The sequence below is a fragment of the Podarcis erhardii genome, assembly GCF_964252035.2.
Source record: "Podarcis erhardii genome assembly, chromosome: 9".
In the NCBI taxonomy this organism is placed as follows: Eukaryota; Metazoa; Chordata; class Lepidosauria; order Squamata; family Lacertidae; genus Podarcis; species Podarcis erhardii.
In genome coordinates this window covers 28,753,689-28,772,061 of record NC_138512.1, presented here as the reverse complement: position 1 = coordinate 28,772,061, position 18,373 = coordinate 28,753,689, and the positions used below count along the sequence as shown (strand labels likewise).

The window sequence follows — 18,373 nt, the reverse complement described above, 5'->3', positions numbered from 1 at the left end:
CCTCATTCCTAGGAAAATGAACCCTGGGAAAGTGCAGGAATCCCCGGAGTCTCTTGCTGCTCAGAGACTAGGGTTGCATGTAGCAATATCTTAAGATGCAAGTCTTGGTGTTTTGCTTTTCTTGGGCCTTACTCCAATTGCTTGATTTTCTAATGTGGGATAATTATTATTAGCAGCAAATAATCAAGTATTTTGGGAGGGGGGGGGGCTAGCTGATTTTAAGAGCCTCAGGAGCTCCAGACAGAGAACACTGCCAGCTGCTATGACTCAAATTCTCTTTCCTGAACCATGGCCCATGGGCACTGACCAGTATGGTCTCTTTTTTAGTACCAATTTGCTGATTTTGCTGCTGACTCAAAAGCTGCTGGCAGATGCGCACATAGCAATTTCTACAATTTATTACTGACATGTAATTACTTTGCATCACTTACAAATACCACTTCGCTGCAATTAGTTTAGGAACTCCTCGACTGTAAAGTGTACAGCAAATAGAGAGATGGTACTGCAAATCCCTATTCGCCTCTCAGTGGTTTGTACTAACCTTAAACAGAATTGTACAAAGTTATGGAGTCACCATACACTCAATATCTTGTTAGGCTATCCATGTCCAAAAAGGGACACAGTTGGGCCACTAGCTGAAGCTGGTGGAAGGCACTCCATGCCACTGAGGCCACCTGAGCCTCAGTGAATAGCAATGGATCCAGAAGCTGTGTGCTCACTCCTTCAGTGGGAGTGTAACTCCATCAAGAGCAGGCAACCTCCCGTCCATCCAGTCTAGGGAACCACCCACTAACTTGAGCTTCAGTTTATTGGCTCCCATCCAGTCCCATTAGTGAGGCAAGACAAGGCATTATCATCTTCTGCACCTGCTGAAGTTTCTGAAACATCTTCAGAGGCAGCCCCACATAAAACACATTGCAGCAATATAGATGTCTTCCTATTTAGGGAGGCTGTGGTTCTGCATCATTGGAGGTGCTTGTTAGCCATTATTCTATCAAAATTCTGAGTAGTTTGCAAAATATGCAGGGCAGGGCATTACTCTAACTTCTGCTTTATTTCCTCCACCATTTTTTGGAATCACCTCTGCATTTACCATGCGCAGTAACTATAATTTTTCACACTTTGCCAATCTTATCAATTTGGGTTGTGAGCTACAGTACACAGAATTGTAGGTTCTGCTCATGATGGCCTATTCAGAAACCCCCAGTGTCATAAAAAGGAGACCATGCTGTAGAGAGACAAGGAAAGCAAACCACACACAGAAAGGCTGCCTAGTAAACCTCATGCCTGAATATGTTCTGGGCCTGATTTGGTACACAGCATTTCACACATGTACACATACAAACCCCTTCTCAAAGTTAGCCAAGGCTAAGCAAGACAAAATAATTTCATTACCTTCTATTTGCACTATTTCCACTTTGTGGAAGCTAAGACCCATAATGGGCATGTATTTTCTTGCAGGAGTGAATGTATTAAATGAAGTAAAGAGGATGGCAACCACCATAGACTTCTGTTTCTGCATAACTAAAAAATGGTAGATAAGAAAGCTTGAGGAAATTTCTAAGGAACCACATGATTTCTTCAACCTCTCTTTTTCTCCATATTAGCCCTGAATAGCCATAGGAATTGGCAGTGACATTCCCACCCAGAGACTATGTTATATTGGTTTGGCCTGGGTAACCCAAACATTATTGCTGCATGTTCACCCCACAAGTTGCAAAGTTTCAAGATCTGGCATGTGTTCACAATCCAGGCTTCAGTTATAGTCAGCTATGTTTAAAATCACCATTTGCCATAGTTGCTAGTCTACATTTAAACAGAGAGGCATGGATGTTAGCTTGTTCCATGAACTAATGCTGTCGGTCTCTCTGCTTGGAGCTTTACTCATAATGACAATCATGTCTATCACTCCTCACTTTGAGGACAAGAGTGGCAGACATTCCACACAGCTTGTCTCCAGTCCAGACAGATGCTTTTATCCTCACATCGTGCATGATTGCATGTTATTGCTTCCAGTTGCTATTTGCCCCATGCAAGAAGCGTCCAAATTCCACTTCAGTAAAATTGGCAGTACCTTTCAATACCCGCAGAAGGGTTACAGGCGGGTGCACTTTTCAAAACACATTCTTATGCTATTATTCTCCTACCCTGGGGAAATTGGGACATGTGAAATTAATAGAAAAATTAGAACAGCTTCTATGAATATACACACACACACACACACACACACACACACACACACACACACACCGGTATATATGGAAGCACTGCAAATCGCATTGTTTTTTGATATGACTATCTGCCCTTGCATGCAACTGGCATCACTACACAACAAATGCCAGAAGAGCAAATCCTAGTGAAGTAGCAATTACAGGAAATAAAATTACCCTTCTAGATATAGGATTGCTATAATTATTCTTGAGGGTAATTGAATATCCAAACTGGGAAGAAAGTTAAAGGCCGATCCAGTTGGTTCCTGGTGTGTGCTATGCGGCAAGCACAGCTAATCTGTTCATGGGAGAGCTGCCAAAGGGGAGGGGGACCTCCCACTGGCAGAAAAGGGTGGGGAGGATGCAGCAGGCAACTGGCTCAGCCCTTTAGTGTTTGACCATGCCTGAACAACATTCAATGAGTTACAGAATTTTTGCCATCCTAATCCAAACTAAAAACTAGGACCATGCAAAAAAAGGTGTTTCAGATAATGCAGTCTGAGCTTAGTTTATGGTGGTTCCCCATACTGTACTTTCATTTATTTATCTGAATTCCAAATGGGCAGTTCATGAATGCACATTTCTATTCTAGGTTTTTGTAGCAATTTCAAAGAGATCGTATTTTCAACATCTTTATAACAGTGGTTTACGGTTGTCAAGCAAGTATCAATCAATGGCTTTAAAAATTAAGTTCCTCTCATGTTTCCATGCCATTTCCCTGATAAAAGGCTCTGCTGCTTAACCTGAAACTAGAGAAAGATGTATGTGGTAATGTGCAAACAGCCACAAACACCTTGAGATGCCATGTCTCAGTCTTGTGTGTCTGTTCACCTGCTGCAAAGACCAGACTGAATCTTCACAAACATTTTAAGAATGCAAGTAGGGGGAAATACTGTAAGAGGAGGTCTTGAAGATAAGCAGAGCCAAGAATAATGTACTGTGGATGACTTCTCACTCATGCATCCATGAAGATGTTGACAATTGGGAGGACAGCGCTGATATCAGTTAAATTCTAAGGGTTGTGGTCCTTAACCTCACTCACACAAAAGCAGAGACTAAAGCTGAGTCTGAATTACAGTGGTACCTCGGGTTACATACACTTCAGGTTAGTGCTTCAGGTTAAGAACTTTGCTTCAGGATGAGAACAGAAATCGTGCTCCGGCGGCACGGCAGCAGCAGGAGGCCCCACTAGCTAAAGTGGTGCTTCAAGTTAAGAACAGTTTCAGGATAAGTATGGACCTCCAGAACGAATTAAGTACTTAACCCGAGGTACAATCTTATGCCTCCTTGGCATAAGTCAGGCTTCTTCAGACTCGGCCCTCCATATGTTTTTGGCCTACAACTCCCATGATCCCTAGCTAGCAGGACCAGTGGTCAGGGATGATGGGAATTGTAGTTTCAAAACATCTGGAGGGCCAAGTTAGAGGAAGCCTGGCATAAGCCTTTCCTCTGCTATATTAAGGTCCTGCCTGATTTTAAAAGAATAAATTGTAGTCATTTAAGACAACTTAATGATGCTTTACCTGACACATACAAAATGGCTGCCGTTTTGGAGAACTGTACTGAAAAGGCAAGTGCACAGCAGCCTCACTGCTAGCCTGGGTGGCAGGCAGTGCTGTTCAGGATAGACTCAGTAGTTTTACGGAGCCTGGTGAAACTATACTGGCTCTTAGTATCACATGACTACTGTTGAACTATTCTCAGCAATTCTACTTCCTGGCCATTCTTTCTAATGCAATTTTACAAAAATTCCAGAAAATGTATTGTTAGTGGAGCTTTTAGATTCTGAGTATGAATCTTGGATTTATGCTGTTATTCTCAATTTAAGAGGGCTAATGGCTGATCAATATTTAGTTTTGAACACGTAATCACATACACAATATAGAGTTACAATTAATAAAATAAAAAGTGTAAAATGATGGCTATAGATTGACATTGTGGAAAATTAGTCTCTTTTTATAATGCTCATCATGCATAATACCTCAAACTACTTAGGATAAACCTACATTTTAATTTTTTAGATTGCAAAAGCTAACATGTCAAAATAATTTTAGAGGAAAGGGATCCTTCACTGGTTGTGAATCTTGTTTACAAACTAGGGATTTACATGGGGAGCTGATCTGTCTTGTCATCGCTGCAGTGAAGTCAATAATCCTAACCAAGTGTCTCATGTTTTATTATATTCCATGCATACCTCGCCAATGAGAGTTGAGTACTAGGTTAGTGTTCCATTTTAAGATTTCTAGGATAGCTTTTCAAAGAGACCCATGAACAAATACGAAGGGATGGACTTGTTATCATGGCTAGTGAATTCACCTTGGGCATTTTTAATTTTTTTAATCTGTGGAATTATATGTATGAATGGTTGGGGACAAATTCAGCTGGGCTAGGGAAAAGCATTCAACATAAAACAGAATGTTCAGAGAGGAGCTGGGAAAGAGCTGTTGGTGAGTCCTGATTCTCCACTGAAGGAAAATCTTGTTTACACATAGTGTCAGGAACCTTGGTCCTCCTTGGGACATCAGGGTATGAGACTAGGACCTAATCTAGTAGATACTCTGTACTGTGTCTGTTCCGACCGGCAGAGGCGAAAAGAGCCTAGAGACCAGCCACTTTCAAATCAGGGCCCTTGGCACACAAACAACCAACACCAAATGAGAGAAATTGTGGGAATAGACATAAATCCTGATGTGTATGCCAGCGACCTGCCTTCTGTGGCTACTGCAGCTAGGGCTGGGTAAAAGATGTTGAAAGAGACAGGGGAAATGCTTATTGCTTTGCTAAACATGAAACAATATATTGCTTAAAGCCCAGGCTTAGGTCGTTGGCTACCAGCATGAAGCTCATGGACCACAGATGGGAACCTCTGTTCTAGAAGGTATTTTTATGAGCTTTTTTTCTGACGCTGTGATCAAGTTCTTGTGTAATTTGATAGCAAAAGGTGAAAATTGTGAATTAAGAATTTGGTGTTGTGTATGTACCTGTAGGATAAACTATGGTTACTAACTGGATAAGAATCTCTGCCCCCTCCACATTTTACTAGAATTTTGAGTGTGACAGAAATGACAAGTCATTAGTTATATACAAGTCAGAGAAAGGAATCAAATGTCAGAAAGTGACAGTGAACTACACATCACTGGAACTCCTTTAATGATAATATGCATCCTTATAGCTTGTTTCTCCTATTCTAAATATGGCTCGTGGCTTTGTTTACATATTGAAGCCCCTTGAGGTGATGTGTAATTTCAAAGGAAACTAGCCATCTCTCTGAGGTGGTAAGTTTTGACGCGAACCACTGTTTTGATATGGGAGTACCTAAAATAAACACATCTCTACATGAAAACTATAGTAATATGCACGAGAGGGAAATTTACTCCCCTTCATATAAAGGCACCTTTCTTCAGTATGTCTCCTTTGCATGTGTGCGGTTTTACAGAGGAAGCCCTGTTCTCTGTGTGTCAACTGGTAATAGAGTTCCTGGCGCATTTAGTTATCTAAGGAGAAATAGTTTGGCCATATAAGATGATTGTATTGCTAGCCTAACCAGTGGGTCACAAGCCTCTGTATAATATAACCATAAGCCATTGGTTTTCAGTGGGTGAGTCTAAAGCGGTCTGAATTAGGGCTCAGCCAGACTTCCTTTTGTGCTGTGTTTCTAGGCACAGATCTGCAGTTTAATGCTCTATGCACACTTTTTTTTTTTTCCCCAGCACTTTGCCCATGAAAACCCACCATTTACTGCTGAATTGGAGCTAACAGCAATTTGCAGAAACCCCAAATTGCCATTTGTTCCAATTCAGTGTTAAAGAACAAGTTTTCATGGGGAAAGTGCTTTTGGGGGTGGTGGAGCATGTATATAGCTTTAAAATACAGACCTGTGCCTAGAAAGCTTGGGGTAAAAAGGTAAGTGTGGGTGAGCCCTTAAACTGGATTGCAACAATGGCACTACAACATTTCACTTAAAAATGAAAAAGGGGAAAGGCATTGAAGGGAAGAAGGAAGAAGAGGGGCAAAGTACATCTATGCTACAAATAGGGGTGGGCAAATCTGTCATTTTTTGTTTCTCTCAGTTTTCCATATTTCACAGAGATCAGTTCTCCACACTTTTCCATTGGTCTGATTTTTTTCAATTACAAAAGCCCTCATGAAAATTCATGTGCATTTTAAGTTAACGTATTTCTGTATGCAATTTTGCCTAATATACACAACTTTGCAAATGTATTTCCCCTCAATATAATGTGTTTAAATGTTATTTTCACCAACACAAGCATTTTAATGCATATGTTCCCCTACTGTACACGGTTATTTTGGTACACATTACTTGGGCAGCAGGGGTGGGGGTGGGGAGAACGGCATTTCAAAATTTGGAGAAGTGCAAATTTGGCATCATGGTTTGGAAAGGTAAGTTCGCATTAAAATCCAGTCCCTTACGACATGTGCCAGTTCTATCGATGCTAATTAAACTGTCATTGTTTTCCCACAAAAGATAATAGTTTAGTACAAATGCTAATAAAGCTGTAAGAGATCTCTTAATCTGCTCCATGCAAGTGTATTAGTATGTACGGTGCACAAATCCCAAGGTTCCTTTGGCATAAGGAAAGTCTGTCAAGCCAGTATGTCACTGATTTAACGATTTGTGAGAGGTAGACAGATTTTAAAGAGGGGAAAGAGAGGCATATACATTTTTTCCCTTAAAACACACACATACACAAACTGGATCCCATTGTCCAGATTAGGGTTAAAGCAGGTAGATGAGCTGTCTTCACCTATTTAAGATTCTGTCTGTGTTTGCATTTCAAATACAGTGGTACCTCAGTTTACGAACTTCATTCGTTCCAGAAGTCCATTCTTAAACCAAAGTGTTTTTAAGCTGAGGCATGCTTTCCCTACTGAGGCCTCCCGCCGCCAGAGCCCTTCTACCGTTCGGTTTCCAGGGCAAAGTTCGCTAACCGGAACACCTACTTCCGGTTTTGTGGAGTTTGTTCACCAAATAGTTTGTTAACAGGACTGTTTGTAGACTGAGGTACCACTGTACAGCATACAGTATTCAGTGCAGTTGCTGCAGTACCACAGCTGCGCATCGCTACAGAATTTCATAAGTTGTTTCAGCAACAAAAGTCAGTTCCAGGCACAGAAATATCTGATAGCTTTGTTAATTCCTAGAGTCCTGCATATATAATATGCCCAAGAAGATGTGGGTCGCTCAGGAAAGCTGCCCCACTCTTAAGTTTCCCCAATGCCCACTGTGAAAGTGAGAACTATTGTATGTAATACTTTATTTCTAGCTCACAGACATTATACTTTTTAAAAGTCCTGTGGAGAGCCATCATGAGTAAAGCTCTCCGGGAAGCTTTGCTGTGCAAGTTCCAGTTAAATGAATGGTAAGAGTTTATTATTTAAGAGGTACCCTGCATTTCCCTCCAGTGATTTCACAGTGGCTTAAATATGGCCTCCAAGGGGACCTTCATTCAAGCTGACAGGGTTAGGCCTGCCTAGCTTGCTTCAGTAATAGACAGTCCTCTTGAGTGGTTCCTAAGCATTTCAGTACCAGGGCTTTCGCAACATAGCTTCCCAGAGGATTGTGCCCATGTGTCAACTGAAGTCTGTGCAACAATTTATTAAGCATGCTATTCTTTCTCAAATATTTATATACCAGTTTGGTTGTGGTGTTTTGTTCAATAATGCCCGCACAGCTAAGAGCAATTTAATCAATACAATCATGCGTAAAATAATTCAAGCAATTAAATACCGCAAAGGAGAAAGCCCAGCATCTTAGCAAATCCATCCAAGTTTCCTAAAGGCCTGGGTAGGATGGATATTGGCAGGCTTTTGTTGCGGCGGAAAGGTTGTAACCTTGGGACCATGATGTAAAAAGACTGATCCACAAAGAATAAGGAGAGTGTTCTTCACTTCTGAAGACACACACATACCTTTATATGTTTTATTCACCATCAGATTTCTTTAATGCCACACTGTCCAGCATTCAGGATAAATACTGGACCACCCAGAGGTAAACCTCACTGAAAACAAATTGCATTTTCAAGCCTGCTCACACACATGCTCCCAGTATGTAGGCTCCATACAGGGGCGCCATCTCTGTGGGACTGTGGAGGTTGGACCCCCCCCTTTGAAATTTTCAGTGAAGGAGCTGGGTCCCCTATGAGCCACATTCCTATGAGTGTGTCCAGGGCTGTCGTTAGCATATGTCCCACACCCCTTGCGCCCCCCGGGTAAAGACGGCCCTGAGTGTGTCCCTCCTATGAGTCACACCCAGCTAGTTATGCCAGGCTGCGCTGGCTTGTTTGGTACTTTGATTCAGTCTGATGTTTTACTAAATAAAGGAATTCTGGAGAGGATCTAGCAGTCAGGAGTTTAGTGGATTATTTCCTCCTGGCAAAAAACCCCTGTAACACTATGTTCATAGTTGTATTCTTGCCCATCTTCCTATTTCACTCATGTAAATTCAGAGGGAGATGTGGAGAATCAACAGAGAGTAAAGCTGAAGGAGCGTCTCCACCCCCATCGTTCAGCCCGGACACAGAGGTCCAGCTCCGAGGGCCTTCTGGTGGTTCCCTCACTGTGAGAAGTGAGGTTGCAGGGAACCAGGCAGAGGGCCTTCTTGGTAGTGGTGCCCGCCCTGTGGAATGCCCTCCTGCCAGATATCAAGCATATAAACAGCTATCTGACTTTTAGAATACATCTGAAGGCAGCCCTGTTTATGGAAGCTTTTAATGTTTGATGTTTTATTCTGTTTTTAGTGTTCTGTTGGGAATCGCCCATACTGGCTGGGGAAACCCAGCCAGATGGGTGGGCTACAAATAATAAATTTGTTTGTTTGTTTATTATTAAACATCATGCTTACTTTTTCTATTTTCTTTGAACTCATGAGCCAGGAGAACCAGAGAAAATAGTGCATTAACACATTATGGAGTGTATTTCACTGTCTCTACACTTTCATTGGCTTGTGAACCTGGATTTCCTAATGAAATAGCAGGTGTCTTTCTGGGTTACTTCTACCACCCTCTTTCAGCCATTTGTGAGTGAATTTGAGGGCACTTTAATTATTTACAACTTAAAAGATTGGCCCACCACAGTTTTCCCTAGCAGTGAGAACAAGTTTTATTCAGACGTCCAAGGTAGCATTTTTGGAAAATATTAACCAACGCTTCATACCAAAGTTCAAAAGCACTGTGAAAATAGTATCAACTTGGATGGATCTCACTATTAATCATTAGCTTGCCCAAAATGAATGTAAGAGGAGGAGGAGGAGGAATGGAGAGAGAAATATTTAAAAGGTATATAAAACATATTCATTACGTATCTTTCTCTTAAAGTAGAAAAGTAACATGATTATAAGAGCTTTCAAGTCTAACCCTGACATCAAACCTTATTTCATGGTTCAGACATTTTAAAACATGGAAACTTTGTTTGTGGGCATTAGAATATAATGGTCAGTTTTGAGAAGAGGCAGTGTTTAACTTCAGTCATTCTTGGTAAGGTATAAATACTATTGGACATCATGCTTGAGTAATGTTAAAATGTCTGGTTGACAACATGGCTCTAACAGCCAACTTGATAAGGAGCAGATCAGCTTATCGGTAACATTCTTTTCACAAAGAGGTCGGTGTTCTTTTAGGTCCCTGAAGTGCAACAATTCACAATCATTCCAAAAATGTCTTAATCAAAATATTTATAGAACCACTGACCTTGCTCTTTTTTCTTTTTTTGGTACCTTGTCCTTTTGTGGCACTTTGTGATTTTTGAAGCAGCACTGCACAGCACACAGGTATAAGGTCCATCTGACCACAGCTACAGAATGGATGGAGTAGCATTGCTAGAGAGGCTCTTTATATGCCTGTCTGTCTGTTTCCCTGTCCCACAGTACAATGATGGCATTTTGAAGACAGATTTTTTCCCCCTGCACCAGAGTTTGAGAAAAAGAGACAAAGCTAACTTTAGAGAAACACCTGGACCTATTGCAGATTAAAGCTAGACAATTCTGGCTTTAATTAATACAAACTGAAATTAACAGCATGGGTTCTGCTCTGCTCTGCTATATAGACTACAAACCAATGAGAACCTAGTTTCAAATACAGTGGTACCTCGGGTTAAGTACTTAATTCGTTCTGGAGGTCCGTTCTTAACCTGAAGCACCACTTTAGCTAATGGGGCCTCCTGCTGCTGCCGTGCTGCCGGAGCACAATTTCTGTTCTCATCCTGAAGCAAAGTTCTTAACCTGAAGCACTATTTCTGGGTTAGTGGAGTCTGTAACCTGAAGCGTATGTAACCTAAGGTACCACTGTATACAGAAGAGAAAATCAGCCACCCTATTGCTTTCTCACCTTTCTTGGCTCTTCAGTGGCTAAATCTGCCCCATCTCTACGAACACTAGCTATTTGGGGGATGGAGGGGGTATTATGAAGAGGCGTTTTGTAATAAGTTATGTTCTTGTTCTGCTGTGGCCTCTTGGAGATTTTTGCATGCCTGCCCTTAAACAAATCTGCAAAACCTTAACTACAGAACATGAGACATTGTATCTCCTAAACTACTCAACAATATTACTTGAAAATTGTGCTTTGCATTGTAAGATGAGAAGTGCAATTGGCATCGTCATATATGAGTCTGGTTAAAAGGAGAGACAGAGGCCTGAATTCACCAGTGACAGCTGAAAACTGGTGCATGTTGGACTCTTCCCACCCCATCTATTTCCAGACAATGCTTAATTGACAACTCTCATGGCTCAACCTGGGAGGAATTGAGGGCTCCCAACCCAGATGTTATCAAGTGAGTGGTTAAGTGTTGCAGCTAGGGTAGGGCTTAATGAAATATGAGGAGGCGGCGGCCAGGTTCTCTACACAGAGGCACATATTGAAAACAACTTGACTATGCACACAAAGCTTAAAGTAAGTCCCATCGGTCTAAATGGGGCATATGTATGAGTGGACAGCATAGAATCCCACCCTCAGTGACACAGGGGGGCATGGTTCCTCTTCTATCATATAGTTCCACATACAAAGCAGACATTTGTGGATCTTCTCTGGAAGGATGCGTAAATCTGGAGTGCAAGTTGGGTTTTTTTCCGCATTACAAGAAGCAATAGAGGGCAGAAGTGTCTTTTTGGTGTAATAAGCATTCTACCAAGCCTGGTCAGATGTGGGATCACATTATATGGAAACAACATCTACTCTACAGGAGGCATGTTCCCCTAGGATTTAACTAAATGTCAAGGCTGGTTACTGAGCACCTGAGAGTGCTCACTGGTGTTGTTTAAGGGAATTCCTTCCTTCCTCCCCCCCCTTTTTAAAAAGACCCCACTAAATGTAAAATCATTTCACTTTTTCTTTTTCTTTTTTATACATCGTGAGCACTGGCTGATGGACTCAGCACTCAGAAGGGCCTCTTACCAGCTCAGTCTGCTGTCCATTCAATCCCTACTGGGCCCAGCTCTCAGCTATACTAGCTGGCTGCCTCCCTCCACTGCCCTGCCTTGTCCGGGCTTTGAGAAAGGACCATGGGGGTCCTTCGTATCCCCTGGCATTCTGAGCAAGGTGAAGAGGCATTGGCTGTGCCACCTCTGCAGTGTGCCACGGCAACTAGAAAGACTTTAAACTTGGAGAGCTATATATGTCTTTCTAGCTGCTGTGACAAACTGCAATAGCAGCACAGGCATTCTTCTGGCCTCCTTGTCTCTGAAGATGCCTTTTCTCAAAGTCCAGGTGCCAAGGGAGGTGGCAAAGAAGCCTCCAGTGTAGGTGCGACTACTATTACAGTGGTACCTTGGGTTAAGTACTTAATTCGTTCCGGAGGTCCGTTCTTAACCTGAAACTGTTCTTAACCTGAAGCACCACTTTAGCTAATGGGACCTCCTGCTGCCGCTGCACTGCTAGAGCACGATTTCTGATCTCATCCTGAAGCAAAGTTCTTAACCTGAAGCACTATTTCTGGGTTAGCGGAGTCTGTAACCTGAAGTGTATGTAACCTGAAGCATATGTAACCTGAGGAACCACTGTATTGTATAGCTATACCCCACCTTTCCCCCCGACGAGACTCAAGGCGGCTATCACAGCAGCAAAGAATATTTTAAAACAAAAGTAAGGGTGGCAGAAAGTGGGGGGGATTATGGTGAGGCCATTGGTCAGGACATGACTATGTCCTTCCTGAAGTTTAGCACCAGCCCTGAAGCTGGGTGGGCAGCTGGGAGGCTGCAGAATGCAGATTACTTGGAGAGATGACTTATAGAATGAAAGAAAGGATACCCAACAAAATCCATTGGCCACTGCTAAAGAAAGGTCAGTGCATTCTTTTCATGAGTATTTCTCTCCCTTTTGATAATAAATTGATGGGGAATATTTGAAAGAAGAAGAAAAAAGAGTGGAATGTTTTTTCAGCAAGGCACTATGGGAAGCTGTCTCCAGGACAACTTGTCTTCTTCCCCTTGCCAGTGTGTTGCATTATGTGTGAGAAGATACCTGGAGGCAGTTCCTCTTACATTCTTTATATAAAGCACATATAGTGAAGAAATCTATAATGAAAACGAATATCTTAAAAATCTGTTCTAACAGCATGCAGGCAAAATGTGGTCTATGAATACTACACCATCGAGTGGACAATTTAAGCAACAGTTTCAGTCTGACAGCATTTCATCAATATTGCTGATTTCTTTTCACTACAGAACATTCGGGGTGATGTTATATCCTGGGTTTCGAAGAGCTGCTTAGTATCTCCATTTCACAAAGCTGTATTTCTTGGAAACAGCTTTGACAAAAAAATAAAATGGTAAACAGCCTAATGGGAAGTAGATCCCTATCTTTTTTATTAATCTGTGCAAAGATCTGAAAGCAGCTTGATCCTCACTCCCATCCTGGAATCAATTTGCTATAAAACAGCAGTAGTGTATGTATGTCCTTTCCCCACCAAAAATCAAGTTTGCAAAAGGTCTTTTTTATCCACTCCCTTGTGAGTGTCAAGCAAGGTTTTTTGCTATTTCACCATGATGCAAATGCAAATGTTCTCCGAACCACTAATAGGGCAAGTAACTCGTGTGGAATCGCTTGATATTTATAAGGCTGTCTCTATTTTAGTTGGGATTCCGTCACATCTATCAAATTCAGATTGCATGATGGAAGATGTTTTGGTGTTCTTGCACCATAAATTTGCATCCTCCCCAAATGTCCTGAATAAGGAAAGCACACTGGAAAAGTGTGGGACGAGAATGGCTTGATTCTCATATAACCTTCCTGCAAACAACACAGAATGATTCCTCAATAATTAGGTGGCGTCATCAAACCTCCCCTTAAACTTTGCGTAAACAAATTAGAATGAATGTTCAAGAAACAGATAATTAGGAAGCAGCCTAAGAACCTCAATTTTATGCTGTTTCTGCACACTATAAGGCACATTCAAACACATTATTTCCCTCAAAGAATTCTAGGCACTGTAGTTTACCCCTCACAGAGTTACAATTCCAAGGAACCTTTACCAAACCATAGTGCCCATAATTATTTGAGAGGGTGGGGAATGTGCTATGAATGTGCTTTAAAAGTACAGGGTATACACAGCCTTGGTGACAACAGGCCTGGCTTACTGGTATTACTATGTTGCTCAGCCTTGCTTTGGCCACTGGATTTGCCACTCCATATAAGGAGGGAGGAAGAAGGCTAGGCGGGATGGTGGCCAGCCCCCTTCAAAGGTCCCATGAGATGAAATAACCACTGACATCTTATGAGAAGGCCACTCCTCCCCTCCAAGTATGGCAGCTGCTTTGCTAGCCTACAAGTTAGCCAATGGTTTTAACTAGCTTTCCAAGCTGTAAGTGGTGACTCCACAAACACACTTCAAACCATAGTTTCAAGGCAAGATTCTAACCAAAGTTTCCAAGTTTAAATGGCATGATAAAGTATGGTTAGTAAAAACCAGAAATGGAGGAAGAAACGTGCAACAGGTGAGGAGGGATGAAGTTGGGGAGTACATGGGTCTGTGAGATCACTATGATTTGGTATTAATCTGAATTGAATTAGATTACAGTTCCTTTTCCTGCTTAACCTTGAATCTCAAAGAATCCACTCAAAGATCATATTGATCAAACACTTGAGAAAATCAAACCACCCAAATTGCAGGACTTGTAGAACAAGAAACAGGAGAATACAAAGAAGGGTGGGGGGATGCACTGCAGACCTTTTTCGCTTTTCAATCTCAGGTCCCATATTAAGCACCATTTAGCACATGAAGACAGAAGTGCCTGGCGTGCACTGGTCCATGGGGTCACGAAGAGTCGGACACGACTAAACAACTAAACAACAACAAGCACATGAAAACTTTTGCAACTCAAGCAAATAACAGTGTGTGTTTCTGTTTTTGGTGGAGAAGATGAAATGGGGTATAGGTAAGCATGCAATGCAATACTAGGTTCCCTCCCTGCACCAACTCTTACCTATTTTGAAACTGCAACAAGTATTTCAACAGATTCTTCACAAATGCAGAGCTGGTGGCATAAGCATAAACCCCGAAGTAATTTTTAGTAAAAATATTTAGCTATTAATCTTCTTCCTCCAAAATACTCCCATATTCCTCCTGCTCTGTGCCATCTTGTAACTATTCTGTCAACAAGCCCAAATACATGTAAGCCAAGTGGCATAGGCATTGTAGTTTTTTCATGCACATGCCAGTTGTTACATATTGGATGCATCCAAGGTAAAGGCACATAATAGATGAACAGGATTGCAGTGGCCCCCAAGTGTTGCTGGTAACATGGCCTGGTTCAGTTTTGGAAGTGGTGAAGCAAGGCATGCCAAGTGCTCATAGGGGTATCAGCACTCCTAAATGAGCATTTCAAAATGTTAAGAGTTTTTTTAAAAAAATTATTAAAAATAGTGAGGAAATTAAAGAACAAAGTTACAGGACAGAAGGGGCTGTCCTTTACAAAACTCATAATTAACCTGTAGAATTCTTTGCTCCCAGCAGTGGACCGTGTGATAGAATTGCACCATGCACCTGATCTCCCTCCGGCCGCATTGCTGCTGAATATAGGGATAGAGAGGGGACAAGGGGAAGTCAGCATGGTGCAAAAGCCCTGGAAGAGCCATTCTGCTGCTCCTGCTGGCATGTTTGCACTGCACTGATCTTTCCTCTACCTCCTCCTCTGTCCATCCCAGTGAGCAGCAGTGATACAGCCAGAGGGAGGTCAAATGAGCAGTGCAGCAGCACCATGCTGTCTGCTGCTGATGGCCACAGGATGTTGTTGCAATGATGGCCACCAACTTACAGGTAGCTTCCATTAATTTGTCTGCCAAGAGCTATTAAGCATGAGAACTACAACTCAGTAGTTAGAGCATCTGCAAAAAGTCCTTTGGTTTACTTCAGTAGGGTTTTACCTGAGCTTTTGAGGAATCCAACCCATCTTCCGTAGTAGCAACCTCTGTAAACAGAGGCAGAAGTGAATGTTCTGGATGGATATGGCTGCTCTGGTTAAAATCCCACTGAGTTCAATGAAACTTGCTTCCAAGTATGTGGGTTCCATGGCCTAAATTGGTATACTGAAGTCTGCAGTAAGTTGTTTTCCTCTCTTAACAATCAAAGTTACAGCCATTTGTACTCGGCCTTCATCTACGCCTTCCTACTGTAATACATTTACCCACAACAAGCAACCGAGACAGAGCATTGCTTTTAATCTAAACTCAATTACAGAAGAAAGTGGAGGTATTTGGGTGTGGGGAGGAGGGGGAGGGGGAGTTGTGTACCTTTGTAGTAAATGTGAAGGCATATATGAAGGAAACTGGAATAGTCACATCACCAAACGGTAATAAGAGATGAACAGCATGACTCACAATCCAGAGAGCTAATTTTCAAAATGTTTGATAATAACTGAATTTCCGTCCTTTCAAAGCTGTGTGGGGGAGGTAAGGATTCTATGTTCTGATCTGAAAGTTTAAACTAATAGATTATCACATCCAAAGAAAGGGGACAGTTAGTTACATAACAAGCAGCTGTAGGTGCATCAGATACAATGTGTGGGCAGTCTGAGGCATTTCTAAGAAGTATGTTTCTGTAGGTGTCAGAAAGTAATTTATTTTCCATCCTTCATCAGCATCTAATGTAAGTGTAGCATCTTTGTTATTTGCCTCATATTTGAGGATTTCGGATTTTTAAAAACCACATGGATACATTACAGATTCTTTCAGAAAAAGAAAGGAAACTAAAATTGATTCATTTAGGAAACCTCTCAAAGTGCTGTATTGGACAGATCCATTGGACACATAAAGGCTGCATGCTGCTTTTAAGGTCTGGGAGTTGCAGCTGGTCCAGAATGCTGTGGCTAGACTGGTAATGAGAACAGACCACCAACATGAGATATGACATGTGTTAAGAGAAAAAAAAAAAGAAGCCCTGCACTGGCTTCCCATTTACTACTGCACTAGGTTCAAGGTTATTAGACCAATGCACAAAGCCCTGAATAACTTAGGTCTAGAGTACCTTAAGGACCACCTTACTCTGTATGGCCCAAGTCAATTGCTGAGATTGTCTGGGGAAGCATTATTAGTGGTCCCCCATGGACTTAAAAGCATGACTCATGCCAACATGAAGTCATGCCTTCAGTGTTGTGGGTGCAACTCTATGGAACTTCCTCCTGTCAAATAGGCATCATCTTTGCAGAGCTTCAGATGCCTTGTTAAAAGAGTTTCATTTCAGGAGGGCCTTGGATAATGAATGCTTCTCTGATGTGTTAGCAGTTTCCCAATGCTCTTTCTAAAATTTCTGAGATTTTAAATATCTGAAGTTTAATTTATATTTTAAATTTTGTTATTTTGGATATTTTTCTTGTTGCAAGCTGCTTTGAGAACTCAGTGGTGAAAAGTGGGATCTATCATCTATCTATCTATCTATCTATCTATCTATCTATCTATCTATCTATCTATCTATCATCTATCTATCATCTATCTATCATAAATAAGAACACTGCATTCAATTGCAGAAATAGCCCAAGGCATTTGGGGGTGCCATTGGAAGAAAATTCCAGTGGCACCCCAGGGTGATAAAATCTTAAACAAACAAACAAACAAACAAACAAACAAACAAACAAACAAACAAACAAACAAACAATAATGCCCGCTAATGGCAACCTGAGGTCTGCCACTACAGACAAGGTGGTTCATGATGCCTAATGGTAGACCTAGCTATGCTACGGTGCCCCTCCCATTGGTTATATGAGCATTGGCATATGAGTATTTAGTTTTTCATTCCGCAGGAGAAATAACTCTTTCTAAGATTTCCTCTGGTCGGGGCTATGGTGCACCAAGCATATCTTGCCAGTTAAGTGCTGGTTGTGTGTAGAGTACACCACAAAAGATACATGAGTATACATCTGAGGCTCTTTCTTGGTTACCTCTGTGACATACTGCAGGAATGTGGAAAATGTTTCAGCCTGAGGCAACCTTCTGGAGGTTACATGGTGGGCAGTGCCAGAGGCAAAGCAACAAATGTAAATTTTACCACTGTACACTAAGCTCCTTGCTATACACACACCAACCCTGCCTAGCCTGTATCTAGACAAGCAAAATACATTGTCAGATTTCCAGGACACACTCCAGCCAGGCAAAAATAATTTGGATGCAAACATGGCCCAGTGAGGGATTTGACCTAGGGAGAGTTCTAAGGGCCCGATAGAGAGGCCTGGGGTGTGGTGCAGGAGACAGATTTAGTCCCTGGACTACGATTCTCCACCCCTGCCATACTGCGTACTGTAACTGAAAAGGCTTCCTGTGTACTTGTGTACCAGTGGTAGGAAAGATCTATAAATGAAATAATGGCTCAATGAAGAATCCCCTTCCTTGGAACACTCCTTTCACCTCTTGCTCTTTCCTTCTGCCTCCATCCCCTATCCGGTTTATCAGATTGCATACTTCAAATCTTTTCACTCTAAATTGCCCTCCTATCACTTCAGGAGACAAAACATCCATTTCCTTTCGATATAATGTCTCAAAATTTATTTCACGTTAGTCCAATCTCATTCTCTTCATGGTATCAGGGTTCTGGGGATAAGTTGAGCTTTTCAAAAGTCACCATCCAAGTGTCAAGAAACATTGCTTGCTCAGCTTGAGAAGATGGATGGAGAGTAATAAAAATATATTGAAAGCAATGCAGAATAATGCTGGAGAGTTTACAAAACA

At 41.8% G+C, this 18,373-nt stretch overlaps 1 long non-coding RNA gene across 3 annotated transcripts in view; it reads left to right on the top strand.

Moving 5' to 3' along the window:
* LOC309349706 overlaps positions 1 to 18,373 on the top strand; it is a 79,279-nt gene that overhangs the window by 2,435 nt on the left and 58,471 nt on the right. For all 3 annotated transcript variants that reach the window (XR_014160112.1, XR_014160113.1, XR_014160114.1), the window contains exons 2-3: positions 1,462 to 1,534; positions 5,020 to 5,088. This is a non-coding gene — a long non-coding RNA (uncharacterized lncRNA). The remainder of the gene's footprint in view (positions 1 to 1,461; positions 1,535 to 5,019; positions 5,089 to 18,373) is intronic.